At 33.9% G+C, this 21495-nt stretch overlaps 1 protein-coding gene across 6 annotated transcripts in view; it reads right to left on the bottom strand.

Annotated features, from left to right (window-relative positions):
* Positions 1–21495, bottom strand: part of LOC135206636 (uncharacterized) — a 247316-nt gene that overhangs the window by 50976 nt on the left and 174845 nt on the right. The gene's annotated exons all lie outside the window — the stretch shown is intronic.

Genomic DNA, 21495 nt, shown 5'->3' with positions numbered 1-21495 from the left:
GATCTATAAGTTTGGAACCCTTTTATTTGATCATCATTCCCAGTCTCTTAAGGGAATACCAGGTTTCACTTATATTCTTATATCTATTTTCTTTTCATTTTGGGTTAGTTCTTCTAAGTACTCTATTTTTCTTTTTGAGTTACTCGTAACTAAACCCTGCGCATTCATCACTATGATGGTTTGCGTGTTTTCTCCTTCATTTTAATACTGGTAGTAATAAGGATTTTCCCATGTCTCTTTCCTGTTTCTGGTATGTTGTTCTTTTTTTCATTTCCAGAAATTCTGACATTAAAAAAATCCAACTTTTCCATAATATTTGATCTTCCTTCATCATAATTATTCATTTTGTGTCTGAATCTGCAATTTTCTCCGTTTCTGCAATATCCTCTTGCATAATAAATACAGTTATTATCTCTTGAGTAGAATTTCGGAGCTGATGCTTTGAAATTTTTTGCTGACACCTCTGCATATCTCATTGGTGGTTTGCTTTTCTCTTTTACCTGATATTCTTGATTTCTCTCTTTATTTGTTTCTTTCTTATTTTGGATTTATTACTTGGTTGGTTATTTATTTGATTATGATTCATGGCTACAGGGTGCATATATTTGCATTTTTTGTCGAACTTACATCCTTTTCCTTCTTTTAGGTTTTTACATATTTTTGGATGCAGATCTCTGCAATCATCCCCATATCCATCTAAGTATGCACATTTACCATATATTTCATAGTTTTGACATATCTTAGGATGTTTGTAGTAACATCTTTCTCCAAATCTGCAATTCCCTCTTTTCAAAAGGTTGCAGATTTTGTCTTTCTTGTCTATTTTTTCCTCTTTCCCGTCATTGTGTAGATCTGGGTAGAGCCTCTTCGGGATTTGCTTTTCTGTTGTCATATCGTAATTTATTTCTTCGTAGGTATGCTGCTTTATTGCCTCATATGTAGTATCAATGAGTATCTCTGCATCCATACTTTTATCTTGTTCTTGTTTGTTTTCCTTATTTTTTTCTGTCATTTCATTTTTGTTTACTTCTCTTCCGTTTTCCTCTTCTTCTTTTTCTTCTTCTTCTTCTTCCTTCCTTCTTCTTCTTCATCCTCAACTATTTGTACATTCAATCTTGATTTAATAACATTGTCTATCCATGATAGACATGTTGCAACAAAAAATTCTTGTATCTTTTCTCAAATCTTGTATTACCTCAGCACACTGTGGATGGGTCGGAATGTTGCATGCAGCACATTTTCTGATTAGGTTTTGTGGATTGACTATGCTATACCAAACCTTACACAGTTTGCATGCTTTTGGCATTCTTTTTCCTAATGCATCAATTAGGATATTCACAAGATTCACCTTATTCATTTTCTTTGTCGGAATATGTTGGTTTATGTATATTTTCTTTGAGTCTCTTGACCACTTGGATTTTATTTGGAACTTCTTCAATTATTTTCAAGATGTTTTCATTAGATTTGTTCCAGTTTGAAGGATTATATCCTTCTAATATATCTATGAATGCTTTTGTATCTTTTTGGTTAGGACTGTTGCTGATTTCATAGATGAGAAATGCCAGTTCCCTTCCTGCTACCTCATCGTATTGCGAATCTGCTAAACACGCCAAATTACGCCACCTCTTCCCGCAGTTGGAACTTACTGCCATCTTGTTCTGATTTATAGTATTACACTTGATAAACTAACTTAGAAGACGCTTTATCCTACTATTTTCACACTAATCTTATCACCGATAGTTCACGAACACTTCTAGATATTTCTCAAATTCTAGTCGTATGTTAAACTTGTGATATCTGTTGATTAATCTGACTTCACGCGGGTACGTCTCACCAAGCAAGATGGCTACTACTAGGAAAGGGGCAAAGGAGGTCAAATCTGTGAGCATGCTGTAGAGAAGTCTCAGAGGGAGTACAGTAATGCAAATTGAATATAAAAAATCAAGTTACAGATGTTCAGGACTGCAAATTGATGAAGAAATAAATGACCAAATCCCGAGAGAATAAGTATGTACTTGTATATTGAAGAAAGGGGAGAAAGAAAATGTGTTGTGGAGGAATATCAAACCTTGGAAGAGGTAAATATCTCTATTACTTTGGTAAAATGCTGAATATAAAAGCTGGTCCTGGAAATTTGGATGATACAAAAGAAAATATGTATTGGACTAGTATTCATAAACAAAGGTATCCCCCTTACAAAACAAGCAATAACCTACTACTTCACATGTACAAGACCTGCACTTCTCTACAATATAAGGGCAATAGTACCAAGATTTAAAAAAAATGTGATTTTATTTAATAATGATTAATAATGACATTCATGGTATGAGTATATTGTGAAGATCATATTACAAAAGTTACTGACAGATGTAGTGTTTAGAGGCTGGGAAATAGATTGAGATACCAAAGATTGTAATGGCTTGAGCAAGTGATGAGATGATGAGATGCAAAGGTCAGTTACTAAGTACTGTATAGACATGGAAACAAACCAACAAAGATCACAACAAAAACCAAGATAATTACAGCAAAAACCAACAAAGATCACAAAGAAAACCAAGAAAATTACAGCAAAAGTGCACAGATTGTAAAGTGAGACCTGACATATACTCTGGCAAATAATGCACAAATGAGAGTAGAGAAAATATATCATAGATTCCACCTGGGTTAAAAAAAAAACCAAATGCCTAACTAAACACAACCAACAATTTTGAAATATAGTTTAAATAGACATAGTATTGAACATGCAATGAAACAGATAAATGTAAATATTGAGGGCAAAGTTATATGCTTGTGACTTACATTAACCCTAACAGGCTGGGCTAAAATATATGTTAAGAACACCTTGACTGGGCTAACTTTAATGTTGGCCAGTTTAAGAAAAAGAAAAAAACATCCCTGGAATGAGAAGATACGCAAATGCATATGGTATAAGAAAAAAATTCTAAAAATATTTCTGTGACTTCTACAGGATGTTAAAAAGTGAGTACTGGTGGCCCCCTGGCTAATGGCGCAATTGCTTAGCGGCGAATTGATTTTACGGCCGTCGTAAAAAATATTCACTAAAAAAATAAGGTCTTTCAAGGTATTTTTACGGCACAATTTTCAATTAACAGCACCGCTAGCGCTATTATGTCTAACGAGTACATACATTTGTAGAAATACTGAAATACCATTCAGACAATAAAGGCTATGCAAATGATATTAAAAAATTTTATTGAGAGTTATTACATAGGTATTAGGGTAAAATATATGCCCCTGACACTGTTCTATGCCGAAAATATAGTTAAATAAGGGCAAATTTAGTTATGCCTTTATGTTTAAAATGTGTATGAAAGTATATTACATATAGGGTATTTTTATTTCTGCACATAAATACTATGATACAAAGGCAGTTTTTGAAACTGCCCTCCAGTTATCAAAGAAGATCTTTTTTCATGTTCATTCTTGCGAGCCGCCGCCTGCTGCTCTTCCAAAAATAACAAGTTAAAAAAAGTGCAATTTAGCGATCGATGTGTCGATTTTATAAATGTTCATGCTTTTATGTTTAAAATGTGTATGAAAATATATTACATATAGGGTATTTTTATTTTTGTACATAAATATGATACAAATTAAGGCCGCTTTTGTAACTGCCCTCCACGTTATCAGAGGATGTTTTTTTACTTTCCTTCTTGTCTGCCACTGTTCTGAAAAATGCATTTACAAAGACTTCACGTGGTTATATTCTATTAATTTGGGAGCTAATTATAACTCATTTTGTTAATGAAACTTCAGCTTTTTGTTATAAGTTTTCACGCTTTAATGTTTAAAATGTGATGAAAAATGTATTACAGGGTTTTTTTTTTTTGTACGTAAATATGATACAGTGGCAGTACGCATGTCCATTTGAAGTCTTTTGTAACAGCCCTTCACATGATGAAGACAATAGGTTGTTCTGTCACAGCCAAATAATAAAATTTTAATTTATATCATTGAATCAAGTTTTATAACAAATTATATTTACAATTGTGCATAAATTGATTTTAAAAGACAAAACTCGCATATACATTCGATTTTGCAACACTGCAATTTGTTTGCTTTTCCATGGGATAGAAGTTAAAAATATAACTGAGCAACTCAGTCAATTAACTGCTTTGTTACGCGAGCCAAAAATTGAGGTACGACCATACAAGCTCGAGATGCCGCTGCTACGTACATGGCATAGTGATGAAAATTAAGATGAGCATATTAGAAATAGTAAATATGCATCTTTTCCATAAATCTTTTAAAAAGTTGTCCATTACTTCACTGTATCCAATAATAAGCCAGTATTCCGCGGAGCGGCCAATATTTTGGTTTAGAAATCAGCTGATGATGAATACAACTTTGTTTCGCCATATTTAACGCAATTCTGAGTGAATTTTCTTGCTTCTAGTTAGCATAAATGAATATCTAGATACTTGACTTATATGAGACAAGGTTATTTTTCTTTATGTCCAACATGTTTTTAGGTGGAAATATGACTTGAATATGTCTCGTTGTGATTGTGAACTAATTTTTTTTTAACAGATTATGTTGGCAGCATGTTTATTGAGTAAAAAATTATGTGATTACATTTTCAATTTTCCTTTATATCACTGCAATAAGAACTTTAAATTATTATCGTTTATCAGCGTGAAACCAACAGTAAAATGTGTTCTTTCAAGTGCATGAGGTTTTGATTAAAATTATTTTATCTCAATTTTATCTACATTTGTGTTTGATTGCATACGTTTACTGGAGTTTTATCCTTGTTGCTGATGCACAATGATGATCATTAGCAGCTTGAACAGTTTTCTCAGCTTCAGCTATAACTAGGTTTAAATTTTATAGTACGTATATTTCCCTACTGATCTTTGATCTATATTGATCTTTGACCTATAGCGAATAAAGTTATTACATTAAGATATCTCAGTCCTATTCTACATAACATCATTTATAACAACTATGGTAATAGTGTACTACAGTTCGATGATTGATATACAAGCCAAAAAGACGTTATTATCCAATTTGGTTGTACTACTTAGAAAAAAAATAGTTTCTCATTCGGTTTTTCATGGCTGTACACGTTTACGCAACAAGTAAAACGTTAAAACCATACTTTCATCATTCTCTTTTGCTGTTTTTGCACTTATGTAACTAGAAGATGGGATAAAGTTAGGCTATTGTAATTTGGTCTCTCATACAATCAGATTATCATAAGACAAATTATCTTAATTTGAACACTACAGCTACCTGTACACTGAATGAAACCTTATTAAATCTTTACATACTCCAGACACCCAAAGGATTAAAGCTAGGCTTTTTTTTCATTTTACAGTACATATTTATAATGCTATAATGTACTGCACAGTACTACTGTACAGTAAATTCTATAGTACTATACTGCATATATATATAACTTTACTTATTGCGCCATTGCGGGATTACGGCACCGTTTGACTGGTCTATGGCGCTGTTAACCCTCTTACGCCGAAGCGGTATAAAAAAAATTGTCTCCCGTGTGCCGCAGGTGTTTCAGAGTGAGCGCGGAAGCGGAAAAAATATTTTTTTCAAAAAATCACAACGTGCTTAGTTTTCAAGATTAAGAGTTCATTTTTGGCTCCTTTTTTTGTCATTGGCTGAAGTTTAGTATGCAACCATCAGAAATGAAAAAAATTATCATTATCATATATAAATAATGCGATATATGATACCGCAAAAACAAAATTTCATATATAATTGTATTCAAATCGCGCTGTGCGCAAAACGGTTAAAGGTAACAAGTTACTTTTTTTTCGTTGTAATGTACACTAAATTGCGATCATTTTGGTATATAACACATTTTAAAACGATAAAAGCAACACAGAGAAAATATTATCACAAAATAATGCATGAATTTGTAACGCACGGACGTAAACAAATATTTTTTTCAAAAATTCACCATAAATCTAAATATTGTTCTAGAGACTTCCAATTTCTGTCAAAATGAAGACAAATGATTGAATATTAGTATACTGTAAGAGTATTAGCTTACAATTGCAGTTTTCGACCATATCTGACGAGTTAAAGTTGACCGAATGTTGAATTTTTTTATATATATATTTTATATGCAATTATTTTGGAAATAAGAAAAGCTACAACCTTCAAATATTTTTCGTTTTATTCTACATGAAATTGCGCACATTTTCATATATAAAACTCTATGAAATGCCTAATATGAAACGGAGCAAATATTCCGAGAATGAGACGTACGCATTTCGGAGATTTGTGGCGGAGAATCCGCGCGCGGAGGGAAAGATTTTTTTTTAAATTCACCATAAATCTAAATATTTTGCTAGAGACTTCGAATTTGTTTCAAGATGAAGATAAATGACAGAATATTACTAAACTGTAAATGTTTTAGCTTACAATTGCGTTTTTCGACCATTTCGGTAGAGTCAAAGTTGACCGAACGTGGTTTTTTTTTCTATTTATCGTGATTTACATGCAAATATTTCAAAAATGAGAAAAGCTACAACCTTCAATTATTTTTTGTTGTATTCTACATGAAATTGCGCACATTTTCATATATAAAACTTTATGTAACGGCTAATTTAAAATGGTGCAAACATTACCACAATCGCAAGTATGATTTTTTCGGAAGAGTTACCACGCGGACGTAAAGAAAATGTTATTTTTTTCATAAATTCACCATAAATCAAAATATTGTGCTAGAGACTTCCAATTTGTTGCAAAATGAAGGTAAATGCTTGAATATTACTAGAATATAAGCGTTTTAGCTTACAATTGCGTTTTTCAACCATTTCGGTAGAGTCAAAGTTGACCGAAGGTTGAAATTTTGGCAATTATCGTTATTATAATGAAAATATCTCAAAAACTGATAAAAGCTACAACCATGGGTTGTTTTTAGTTGTATTGTGCATGAAATCGCGCACATTTCCATATATAAAACTTTATATAACGGCTAATTCTAAAATGGTGCAAACATTACCACAATCGCATGTATGATTTTTATATGGTGCAAACATTACCACAATCGCATGTATGATTTTTTTCGGAAGAGTTACCGCACGGACGTAAGGAAAAAGTTTTTTCATAAATTCACCATAAATCGAAATATTGTGCTAGAGGCTTCCAATTAGTTGCAAAATTAAGGTAAATGATTGAATATTACTAAAATATAAGAGTTTTAGCTTACAATTGCATTTTTCGACCATTTCGGTAGAGTCAAAGTTGACCGAAGGTTGAAATTTTGGCAATTATCGTTATTTATATGAAAATATCTCAAAACTGATAAAAGCTACAATCATGAGTATTTTATTGTTGTATTCTACATAAAAATGCGCAAATTTTCATATATAATACTTCATGTAACGGCTAATTTACAATGGTACAAAAATTATGTCAAAGGGACGAAATAACTTCAGAGATGTGTCACAGATACTTTTTAGTGCGGCAAGAAAGAAATTCGCGCTTGCGCGCCTGCGTAACGATTGTAAACAAAACAACACCTTGATCCGTGAACTCCCAGCATCCCCCAAGGCGCGTGATTCAAAAGTTTTAGGCTGGTAGGCCTATAAGTATTTTTCCGCGAATTTAAAAAAAAACTTTTGTAAGTCGACGTAAAATACGTCCAGTCGGCACACGGGAGACAAAAAATGTCGACGTAAAATACGTCCAGTCGGCGTAAGAGGGTTAACTGGTCTAGTATTCCAAAAGAAGCTGTGTGGCAGCCGTAGGCTTTAAAATCACTTTGCGTCGAAAATCGCTCAACTTCAGCGGCCAGGAACAGAACCCCTGCCGCTAACTGAGAGCTGCCTGTATAGTACTTCCAACTCTCTGCAGTGGGCATTTTTTCATGACTTGTAAATTTATGCTTATTTTTCCAAGTCATACATGTTTTTTCTTATCATTTTTCTTATTTTATTATGTAAATTATTACAATAACAGCTTACACAATATCATAACAGATAAGAACTAACATCAGTAACAAATTCCAAGTACTACAGGGATTCCCTTGTTATTGGCGGGGGTTCCGTTCTCAGTGGGGTGCTCGTAAGCGAAAAACGCCATTAACAGAAACAATGCAATTCATGGCACTTATGGCACCGATAACCAGTTAATAGCACCTCTGTTAGGGCGGGATTCCACCGTGGCAACATGTAGCATGCGACCGACTGGCTTTCAACAAGTATGTTGAATGCAGCTTTCAAACAGGAGACATGTTGTCTGCGACAAGGCAACTACACCATTGTTGCTTGTGGAAATCAAAAAATTTTGTAGGTCTCAAAAGAGAGGAAATCTAAAAATCACTTAAATTCTTGGAAAAATAAAACATAAAATCTGAAAATTTATCCGTAATAACCAAAATCTCATTTGAATGAGAAACAATTGAATATATTTATATTTCTGAAAAAAAGATACAGTACACCCCCATATTTGCTTTCTCAAGATTCGCAGACTCACCTATTCGCGGATTTTTCTGAGGAACCTACCCATACATTTTTTGTAAAAAATCCTGCTATTTGCAAACTTATCAAGAAATATTCACTAATTAGTGTATTTTGATCTTATTTTCATGACTAAATAAATTTTTTTATGATAAAATTATACGTATACTAACTTTCAAATATAAATAATAGTAATAATATTTGCATTTCTACAGTAAGTTATTTAAAAATTTTAAACATACAAATAACTGCAAGGGTAGATGTTGCCATTCCCTGATCAAATCAATTTCTACCTAGCTTCCTCTCTCTCTCTCTCTCTCTCTAAGATAGAATGAGAAAATGAATATTGGCTAGATAAATAGATATATGAATATACTTAGTTCAGCCCTCTATCTCTCTCCTTCTGTTTTGGCTGGAAAGGTTAGATGTACGTACGTATATATATTCTTAAGGGTACTAATGTTTAAGATGACTTTGAAATGACAATAATATAATTTTAAAAATTAATACAGTATCAGGATGATAATTTACAATATATCTGATGTTGGATGATAATTTACGTACACATTTAGTATTTGAACTTTCATGATAGGAAGTTACTATAAGCGTTTTTAGAGGGTAGTAGCAAGTATTTGCAGATTTTAATTATTCACAGGGGGTCTAATCCCCCTTGAATACCAGGGGTCTACCGCATAACATCAGTTAAACTGTATGGATGTATGGATTACAAAAATCCAAAAACTGTAACTATTATGTTCCTTATTAAATGCAAAGGTTTTTACAATATAATAGCTTTCATACAAACTTATTATGTAATCATAAAATGTCATTAACTGTTAGAAATACATTCAGTTGCACAAAGCAAAGAACATGCTTAGCCAACTCCTATGACCTTGCATATATGAATCTTCTGTGTCAGTCTATAGCTGAAGAGAGATAGATGGGTATGTATAAAAACTAGCTCAACTTTATAAACATAAGTGTATATTTGGGGGTCATCTTATACTGCAATTCTAAAAATCAAAGCCGTGCATCAGCAGGCTAGCCTCACCCTCAGTGCTATAACCACCAACATACTTTAAGATTCACAATATGAAATAAACTGATAATACAGTAATAAAACCATTTTCACTTTATATATTATTGGCATATCTTCATAAAAAATAGCCTATTTGAGGATTAATTTTATATCAGTTAAACCAATTTTTACCTAGCAATCCCAGCTGAGAAACTGTAAACATTGAGTTACAGTTGCACACAACGCAACTTTTATCTTTCGGTAACCTTTCAGAAATTTCACTGATAGTGTAATTATGGTAATAATAACATTTAAAATAACATATTCATTTTTCATTAAAAGTTTCTCATACATAAAACAAGATTCATCACATATGGCAAAATCATAGGGATTCTAGTCTGGTTATGGTGAGTCAACTTCGGCTTCATTGTTGCTATGATAAAAATCATCGGTAACATCAATGGCCTTTTTTAAATGATTTTATAAGCCTTTCTACTTTCATGTTCCCCCATGCTTCTTTAACAAAACTGCACTGAACATCAAGTAAGGCAGCATGCAAAGCTGTTTGTAACTGTTTAGAACAATTCAGCCATATGAATGACAATTATGTACGATAGTTATCAAACATTACTTGATTGTTATTACTGGTGGTTTGTGAATGGTGATGAAATGTAAACAAAACAATGGTTTCCCTTGTAGGCACATATGTATGAAAAACATGATATAGAATTGCCGTTGTTAAACCCATCTTTGATAATTTATGAAAGAAATGTATCTCTGAATTAAGTTCCATTCGGCAACTAATGACAGTGATAATGTAGGTAAAATGTGATCAGCTGATTATTTTAAGACTGTAAACTAAACCAGAATGCAAATGACACATCATCGCTCTGTTCATATATTGTAGTACGATAATACATGCAATATTAGATACAGTACAACAAGTTTTAATAAAATTATCATTATTCTCAATACAATTATTGTTAGACTTTTGCAAGTGGATATCTATCAGTGTAACAGCCAAACAGTTTTGGTCACCAACACTAAGAAAGGACATACATAGATTAGAAGGGGTACAAGCAAGAGCCACAAAGTTAATTCCATCCATCAGGCAAATAGGTTACCAAAGACAACTAGACAGCCTGATCATGTATGGACTAGAAACACGACGATTACGAGGACAACTAATAAGAAATAATGGATGGAAACTAGAACTGAAGAGATACAACACGTCTCATTGCAAGAACTTCTTCACATACAAGATATGTGACACATGGAATAAACTGCCACCAGATGTAAACAGCAACAGTGTGGAAGTTTAAAAAAAGATAGAAAAAAAAATCATTGGGACACTGAATGCACAATAAAACCTGCTCCTAGTCTCTCTCTCTCTCTCTCTCTCTCTCTCTCTCTCTTTCTTTGACTCCACTAAAACATTCCAGTTTGTAGAATTCTGGATTAAGTGATTTTAACCGGTGATTATGTATCAGTTTAGTCAGTTATTTATTTCTATTTTCTGTATTGGTGGGGATGCTCAATGTATGGGAAAAATGTGTTTGATTTTAGAAAATGTCTTGATGTATTTAAATAAGTGTTGTAATGTCATAGAAGACAAGATGGCAGCAGCATTGGGTGGAAAGAAAAGCAATAGCAGTGGGTAGAGGACACACGGAACTGATGCTTGGTAAGGTAGTAGAGAGCTCTCTGTTTTATAGGAGTTTGTGAGCTGTAAGACATGTTCTGGTGTTGTTCAGTCTTAAGCTGGAGCGTACTGGGACTGAGGATCATGGACAGGTGGGTCGACTGCACATTTGTGGTACAAAGGAAAGATTAGGCTAGGAAAATATTCAAACTGGTAGCAGAGCATGGCTGATTAAAGATGGTCAGATCAGATAGTGAACAACGGGCAATAAGATAGAGAAGATATTATCCAAGATTTAGCAGGATACAAGACTAGTACAAAGGATGGAGAGGACAAATCAAAGATTGGCTAGTGGTGTGTGTAGAAGAAGTAAAATATCCTGGGGTAGAGATAAGAATGAGCTTAAAAGGGAAAGTCATAGAAGTAGCGAAAGGAATAGATACAGATGAACTCTAGGGTGCAGAGGGTTCAAATATAAGCCTATCCAAACTAAATGAAGTTTATCTATAAGACACACTAATTGAATTATAGTAAAATAAAATAAAAACTATTTTAAAATAGGAAGAGAATCTACAGAAAGGATGAGATTTTTTCAATTGGATATGAAAAGGCAGAATCAGAGTAACAGAGCAATGGGGAAAAGCATGCTTGAAGGAGAAGCTAAGGGTTTTCACGTATTGGAACGAGCAAATCTAAGAAAATAAAAAAAATGGTATTAGCAGCTATATCCACAAGATGGATAGTAACTGAAAAGGTAAACGGGGAAAAAAGGATATGTAAAGCAAGATTGGATGCTGGAGGTTTTGAAGAAGAGATGGCTGACTGGGAAAAAGCTCCTCCCCTACATGCAATGATAAAACTGCATATTTACAAAGTGAAAAAATACAAAGAGAAGTACTATATTCAAAGCCACCTAGGGAGGATGGTTCGAGTGGATTATGGAAATTGAAGAAAACTGTTTATGGGCTCAAGGACACAGCAAAAGCTGGTATTATAAGGTGGTAAAAGTAGTGGAGGAGCTCAAAGACGAGATAAGTACACTAGAACCTAATATGTACATATATTATTTTTTTTTAAATAAAAAAACATAAATTAAATGGTATTTTGTGTACACATGTAGATGATCTTTGCTACAGAGGAACTGAAGGATTTTAAAGGAAACCATTGGGAAATTGAAAGGGAAATTGCTAGTAGGAGAACAAGAAAGTAAAAGTTTTAAGTATAGTATAGGAGTAATAGTAGAGCAGAAGGAGAATACATATTGTCTTAATCAGTGGCAGTATATAAATTCTATAAGAGAACCAGAAGCTAGAAGATTTACAGATAATAAAGTGTTAGGACAAAAGGAAAAGGAATTAACAGAGTATGGATCAGTGGAAAGGCAGTTGAATTGGGTATCGCTACATACCATGCCAGAAATATCATACAACGTTACTGAATTAAGTAAAGCCTTTAAAGACGGAACGACTCAAGACATGAAGAAGCTTATTAAAATTGTGAGAAAAACAACATAATGGGAGAAGTTACAATAAGTGAGCTGGAAGAGGAAAGATTTATTGGGAAGCCTATGCAGATGCTTCATTTGGGAATACAGATGATAGCCATACTCAACTGGGTTATGTTAGTATCTTTGACAAATGTTAAGTGTATCTTAGTTTAACCAGACCACCGAGCTGATTAACAGCTCTCCTAAGGCTGGCCCGAAGGATTAGATATTTTTATGTGGCTAGGAACCAATTGGTTACCTAGCAACGGGACCTACAGCTTCTTGTGGGATCTGAACCACATTACATCGAGAAATTGATTTCTAATCACCAGAAACAAATTCCTGATTCCACATTGGCACAGCAGGGAGTCGAACTCTCAACTACCAAATCAGTAGGTGAACACGTAAACCACTCTCCTGACGAGGAACTGAATCCTTGACTGATGGTAAGAAAAGTCCCACATGGCGGAAGTCCAGAAAATCCCGGACAGTAGCAAAATCCACCTTTGAAGCGGAAGCTCTGAATGTGGGGGAATCTATAGAAAGATTGATATATTTCAAACATTTGTGGGAAGTAAAAGTAGGCGGGAGAAAATTAGAAGTGTTGGTTAATGGTGATAGTAAAACACTAATGACTGCAATAAAATAAAGTACTGGTGTAAGTGGCAAGATTAAAAATAGATACTGCAGCAATAAGGGAAACAATAGACTTGGGAAATAAAGGAGGTGAGATGGATAAAAGGACAAGATCAAATAGCTGATGACATAACTAAAGCAGGAGTTTCAGGGGAAAACAATAGAAATTATGTAGATGGTAAAGAGTTGGAGAATAAAGGAAATTAGAGGGGATTAGGTTAGGAGGAGATGAAGGGAGAAAGAGATAAGTGTCATTATATACGTATCAGTTTAGTCAGTAATTTTATTTTTATTTTCTGCATTGGTGAAATGTGGGTGATTTTCAATGCATGGGAAACATTGTTTGATTTCAGAAAATATCTTGATGTATTTAAAGCTGTGTTGTGACGTCATAGGGTGTGACGTCATAGAAGACAAGATGGCGGCGACGTGGGGTGAAAAGAAAAACAATAACAGAGCGGGCAGTAGAGGACAAGTGGAACTGGTGTTTGGTAGGGTAGGAGTGAGCTCTCTGTCTTATAGGAGTTTGTAGGCTGTAAGTATGTTGTGGTGTTGTTCAAATTCTTCAACTGGAGTGTACTGGGACCGAGGAATGTGAACAGGTGGGTAGATTGCACATTTGTGGTACAAAGGAAAGATTAGGCTAGGAGAGTATTCAAAGTACTTGCATAAACAACCAAATTGAGAAACAGCCGATTGCCGACGTCATTTACCATATCTATCGAGTGTTTATTAAGAGCCCCGTTAAATTGTCAAGTTGTTACACCCTGCTGATTCTCAATGGTGGGTTCCATAAGTAGAAATAAAATAAATTTTTGTTCATCCCTAATGCAATAGACATCTCAAGAAAGAATACTAGTAAATTAAAGCTGCATGTTACAGCAGAGGCTGAATAAAACAAAGAACAGCCAGGCAAAAGTGATGTCGGAACTGGCAAAATCACACCTAATGCTTATATCAGGCATATAAGGAGATAGGGGCCAATATGACATTTTTTTAAAAATACAAAAAGGCCATAGAAAAGAAGAAACATAGGGTTAAAGTTAAAAGTTTGTAGCAGGAAAACCATTAAAGTTATAGATGATGTTGTTGGAATTTTTACAGACCCCCAATATTTGTTTGGGAAAGGCTTGCGCGCACGCAAGCGTGCATCAAAGCAGACAATAAAATAAAATCATTAAATCATTAATATTTTTTGGGTTGTAAATGACAATTAAATTTTTTTGCTATAAAATCATATTCACCATAACCCCTCGCATCCCTCAGAACACACTATTGCATTATTGGCGCTCATGCTCGCATAAAAAAACATGCAAAATAGTACAATAAAAAAGAATATTTTTCTATATTATTATTTAGAAATAGACTTTTTTTGGTAAATAATTGTTTCATTCCGACCCCCAACTAACCCCAAAGTCCTAAAATTGTATTCCAGATTCGCAAGCGAGCGTCAAAACATATGCACAATAGCAACAAAGTGGAAGGAATTTACAAGAAAAAAAAAAAGATAATAAAAATAAAGACATTTTTTCTTGTTACGTTGTTTCATTTTAGTCCCTCAACCTTCAGAAGTCCCTAATATGTATTTCAGGTGCACAAGCCCTCGTAAACCATACGCAAAATAGCAAAATGGAAGGAATTTCCGCATCCTTTTACAAAGTCGAGTCGCATAAGTCCCTTTCTATTTAATAGTAAATATGTATTTAAAATCCTTCAAAATGACTTGAGTCATCGTCACTTGAATTAAACAATTCACCAAACAAATTATCATTCACGGTTTCATCATAAGGATCCCAGTTGAATCTGGTGAATCAACTGCAGGTTCGTTTTCCCTCAAATGAGCCTGTTTATGCCATAGAAGAACCACTGGTCAAGGAATATTCCAACACAATAATAGAATACCGGCACGTCGTTTTAACAACCCAATCAAAACATTAACTTGAGTGGCAGTTTGTACAGACATATATACGTAGGCTCTTATGCAGCGTTAGTTAGCGCTTTGTTTGTTTACATTACACTTGAGTAACGTGTCTTTCGTTTCGTCATTTCTAATCATATTTGCCGGTATTCATCTTTTATATATTACACAAATTTGTTAATATACCGAGTATATTACCTGTATTTCTTATGGTAAGTAGAGCAACATATGTACCGTAATAACATTCAGGTTATTTTATATGATACGTTTTACCCTGCTGCTTATTTTGAGCGTACGGTTGGCCTCACATTTTATAGGTCGACTAATATACCCGATATTAGTTAAAATCATAAAAATTTACTTTGAATTGGGGGGTCGACTTATCTTTCGGTCGACTTATATGCCGAAATATACGGTAACAGCACGAGCCAATTTTGGCCATAATCTTTCAGATTAAAAAAACATTGGTTTTTAACTTAGAATAACTCTCATAGATAATGGTGCAGGGGCTTATAAGTCATACCACTGGAAAGAGCATGACTAGAGCAACGTTTTATGTTTTTTAATTTTTCTGGCATATATGCCTCTTTCTCCTTGGACGCCTGATATGTACAATGAAGTAATATGCGCACATTTTCAACCCAACCTCATTAATTTATGAGAAAAGTTATCTCCGTATTATATCTCTTCTAACAACTAATGGCAATGAAGATATCGATAATACTCAATCAGCTGAAATTTTGAAAATGTGAAACAATATCATATGCAAATGATGTACATGATGATGTTTATATTCTGTAATACAGTATAATATAATAGTATGTAACAGTAATACTGTAATTGGATATAGCAAGCAAAACAACTTTTATTTAAGTAATCATTATTATCATTATCATTAATTATAGTTGTACTGTATAACTTTTGCAAATAATCACTTTCCTCCAAAAAATTTGGGTTTTGTAATTTAAAAGTGGTCTTATACTACAGATACAAGATAAATTCATGAAAATTATAATGAGGAGGGAAATTAGAGTCACAGGAAATATTATTGTGGGCTTGTACATTGGGAAAAATACAAATTTCTGTTTAATTTGTCATTTGTTCCAATACTGATACAACCCACAACATACTGTGATTAGGAAGAAAGCTACATGAAAAAGAATATTTACAGAATACTCACTCTTATCATAGACTTCCGTGGACATCTAAGCAATGTAACTGAGCAATTGTGTCAGCTCTATGTTATTAATGGTAGTGGAAGGTTTTACTCTGTGTCCAGAACCTGTTGGAACCAAGCAAACGTCACGAAGCAAGGTAACTGCGCATGTATTCCAAAAAGTTAAGAGTCAACAATCTTCACGCCACTTGCTGGGACGCTACCACCGAACCCAAAGGGAAAATAGCAAGGGATTTGTGTGTGACATCTTTTAAATAAAAAGATTTAAAGGTAAATTGTGTCTTCCAGATCCTGGCACGAGGAATCTATCCAACAGCATAGTTCTTAAAAGCAACTGTAGGGCCAATAAGTCTGATGTCATGTGCCTTGATATTTTTCAGGATGGATACCATCTCATTCCAAACTGTAGGATTTGCTTATCACCTCTCTCAGCCAGAGGGATATTGTGTTTTTAGAAATCTTCTTAGTCTGCCCTATACTAATGAACAGCCGATGCTTGGCTAGTCTGAGGGAGGCTGTGAGCTTTAGGTAGGTTTTAACGGCACATACTTTGCATGGCAACATTTCTTTCTGTTTGTTGCCGACAAAATCGTTAAGTGGGATAATGGAAAAGCCATCAACCTTGGGTCATGAGACAAAGGGTTTTGTGTCTTCAGAATGAAGTCGGGAAGAAATTTAAAAACCAAATCTGTCCATCATATGAAAGTGCATGAATCCCATCTACTCTCTTCAATAATTCCAAAGCTAGAAGGAACATGGTCTTTAAGGTCAAGTCACTGTCTGAAGAAGTTTTGATGTGTTCTTAAAGAGACTTAGTCAAGGAAGCCAAAAATTTAGTTACAGTACTCCATTCAGGTGGTTTTAGAACTCTACAACTTTTCTCAAAATGTCTTATATCAGAAATTTCCCAAGACATAGACAACTCTACGCCCTTGCTTTAAACACTTAAGAGAGAGAGCAGCTCTGTATCCTTTTGTATCCATAACAAAAAACTAGGCCAAAGGCCAAGTGCTCTTCTGATGATGGGCACTGATTATCAAGGCCACCTTACAACAGGAAGACAGGTGAAGTTGTAGGATGATGGAAGCAACGGTGCAAAGACAACTTTTCCAAAGAGATGAGGAGACTGATCAACACCTACCATTCCTTGGCCACTGAGTAAGGCTAAAGAAAGAAGGAAACCGAGGTCTCGTGAAGGCAATATACAGTCCTCTCAAGGGTGGGCTAACTCTACCACCATCTAAAACCATTCCCGAGTAAACTGCCTGGGTGCATGACAACTGGTTTGACTTCTTCAGGCTGACCTGCAACATCCAAGAACTCACACATGTACAGATACAGTTACAGGTTACTCTGTACATCATACGTTCTTCAAAAATTTTGATAAAAACCTGAAGGGTACTATACAGACAACAACCAGGAAAGATCATAAAAGGCCACATCCAACTTAACCCTCTTACACCGAAGCCCTAAAAATCAACAAAACCTCTCCTGTATGCCGGGGCCGGTTTGGAGTGAGCGCAGAAGCAGAAAAAATAATTTTTTCAAAAAATCACAGCGCGCTTAGTTTTGAAGATTAAGAGTTCATTTTTGGCTCATTTTTTGTCATTGCCTGAAGTTTAGTATGCAACCATCAGAAATGAAAAATAATATCATTATCATATGTAAATAATGCGATATATGGTAGCGAAAAAAAAAAAAATTCATACATAATTGTATTCAAATCACGCTGTGCAAAAAACGGTCAAAGCTAACGAGTAACTTTTTTTGTTGTTGTATTGTACACTAAATTGCAATCATTTTGATATATAATACATTGTAAAACAATAAAAGCAACACCGGAAAAATATTATCACAAAATGATGTACGAATTCGTAACGTGCAGACATAAAAAAAATGTTATTTTCAAAAATTCACCGTAAATCTAAATATTGTTCTAGAGACTTCCAATTTGTTTCAAAATGAAGACAAATGATTGCATATTATGATACTGTAAGAGTTTTAGATTAGAATTGCAGATTTCGACCATTACGGACGAGTTAAAGTTGACTGAATGTCGAAATTTTTATATAAATATTTTTTTATATGCACATATTTCGGAGATGGGAAAAGCTACAACCTTCAATTATTTTTTATTGTATTCTTCATGAATTTGCGCACATTTTGATATATGAAACTCTATAAAACGGCTAATATGAAAAGGAGCAAATATTAGGATAATGCGATGTACGCATTTCAGAGGCTTGCGGCCGCGAATCGGCGCACGGAGGGAAGTTAGATATATTTTTCAAAAATTCACCATACATCTAAATATTGTTCTAGAGACTTCAAATTTGTTTCAAAATGAGGATAAATGACTGAATATTACTAGGTCGTAAGAGTTTTAGCTTACAATTGCGTTTTTCAACTATTTCGGTAGAGTCAAATTTGACCGAATGTGGTTTTTTTTTCTATTTATCGTGATTTATATGCAAATATTTCAAAAAAAGAGAAAAGCTACAACCTTCAATCATTTTTAGTTGTATTCTACATGAAATTGCGCACATTTTCATATATAAAACTTTATGTAACAGCTAATTTTAAATGGTGCAAACATTTCGACAATCGCACACAAAAAATTCTGATTTTTTCGGAAGAGTTACTGCGCGGACGTAAGGAAAATTTTTTTTTTTTTTTCATAAATTAACCATAAACCGAAATATTGTGCTAGAGACTTCCAAGTCATTGCAAAATGAAGGTAAATGATTGAATATTACTAGAATATAAGAGTTTTAGCTTACAATTGCGTTTTTCGACCATTTCGGTAGAGTCACAAGTTGACCGAAAGTTGAAATTTTTGCACTTAACGTTATTTATATGATAATATTTCAAAACTGATAAAAGCTGCAACATGGGTTGTTTTTAGTTGTATTGTGTATGAAATTGCGCACATTTCCATATATAAAACTTATGTAATGGCAAATTTAAAATGGTGCAAACATTAGGACAATCGCACGAAAAAATTTATCGGAAGAGTTACCGCGCGAATGTAAGGAAAAAGTTTTTTCATAAATTCACCATAAATCGATATATTGTGCTAGAGACGTCCAATTTGTTGCAAAATGAAGGCAAATGATTGAATATTACTATAATATAAGAGTTTTAGCTTACAATTGCGTTTCTCGTCGATATATTGTGCTAGAGACGTCCAATTTGTTGCAAAATGAAGGCAAATGATTGAATATTACTATAATATAAGAGTTTTAGCTTACAATTGCGTTTCTCGACCATTTCGGTAGTCAAAGTTGACCGAAGGTTGAAATTTTTGCACTTATCATTATTTATATGAAAATATCTCAAAACTGATAAAAGCTACAATCATGAGTATTTTTTTGTTGTATTTTACATGAAATTGCGCACATTTTCATATATAATACTTCATGTAAAGGATAATTTTAAATGGTGCAAAAATTATGTCAAAGTGACGAAATAATTTTTGAGATGTGTCACTGATACTTTTTATTGTGATAAGAAAGAAATTCCCGCTTGCGCGCCTGCGTAGCGATTGTAACCAAAATAACGCCTTGATCCATGAACTCCCAGCATCCCCCAAGGCGCGTGATTCAAAAGTTTTCGGCTGGTAGGCCTAAAAGTATTTTTCTGTGAATTTTTAAAAAAACTTTTTTGAGTCGACATATGATACGCCCATTCGGCATACGGGAGACATTTTTGACTCGACGTTTAATACGTCCATTTGGCGTAAGAGGGTTAACTAAAATGTTGGCAAGCTGACGATACAATGCATATAACATGCATCAAACACCAGTAGCAGATCAAGAAATCTTTCACGGGGGTACTTTGGATTTTTTTATATACTATATGTTAACATGTACTCACAAACTGTACATATCAATATATATGTATGTGTACACATATAAACACAATTTACATCATATGAACATGAATATTGTATGTACTGTGAGAGAGAGAGAGAGAGAGAGAGAGAGAGAGAGAGAGAGAGAGAGAGAGAGAGAGAGAGAGAGAGAGATGGAGACTGAGATAGAGAGAGAGAGAGAGAAGAGAGAGTAACTATGAAGATTGCTACATTGTTTCCAACAGCTGTAGCTTACAAAGAAGTCCGGGGTGAAATTCCATTGGCAAATGCAAGCATTAAATATATGCACAAAGAGAAAAACAAATTATATAGTAATTTTATTTTCAGTGTTTCTATCAATATTTAACTTGTGTGCAGTGGTACATATCAAAATTTAATTATCAACCACTGTCAAACACTGACATTAAATAGTAACAAAACTGAAATGCATCAGTTGCTGGCTGAAAAGCTACTCAACTGAGAAATTCAAATTCTCAAAATATTATATACAACACATCACACACAAGTTAACAATGAAATTTAAATGCACTGAAAATGACATACTGTAAACAGTAGTAGTAGAGCAATAAACACAGAGATGCTGAACAGTCCCAGAGAGAATGGCAAGTAGTGTTATCTGCAAGGATCCAGAGTTAGCCCTGGATACCCACTGAACTTATTTTCTTAAAAACTCTTCACTTTGTGTACCGAATGCATTCCATACAGTACCCTTGCTATTTACTTTTATACAGTACCCTTGCTATTTACTTTTAGAGTTCCAGCATAAATAGTAATTACTAAATGTTATCATCTCCTTAAAATTCTAGTCTTTGAAAATACATCAAGTAGCATAAATAGTACTGTACTTTAATTCAGTGTACAGACAACAAAATAAATAACTTCATCTGCAGCTGACCACCAAAATACCATTAGTTCATTGTATAGTGAAAAGTGTCTTATCCCAAATAATCCTGTAATATATCATCATTTTGAGCACACTAAGCATTCTATAATTCTGATAGTTTTACAGGACAGTATTGTATTGTTTAACATTTCCTTTACTATCAGTTCAGTAAGTCAATGAAACTTAACTATTGGGAGCAAGCTTTGTTCCACTTTTTGTTCCTACAACCAATTCATACTGGACCTGTTCAACATAAAACTAATCGAAAGTTTTTGTGCCCCTTGTAGCAACTAGTATTACATGCCCCACCAACAACTAAACATCAAAATGCAAAAGCAAATACTGTAAATCTAATAAAGTAATAAAAACCACAGCACAGTCTTCTAGCCAGACACTGAGTAACATTTCTTC

Source organism: Macrobrachium nipponense, chromosome 31 (genome assembly GCF_015104395.2).
Source record: "Macrobrachium nipponense isolate FS-2020 chromosome 31, ASM1510439v2, whole genome shotgun sequence".
NCBI lineage: Eukaryota > Metazoa > Arthropoda > Malacostraca > Decapoda > Palaemonidae > Macrobrachium > Macrobrachium nipponense.
The sequence above is the reverse complement of the archived record's forward strand: the minus strand, read 5'-3'. Positions and strand labels throughout refer to the sequence as shown.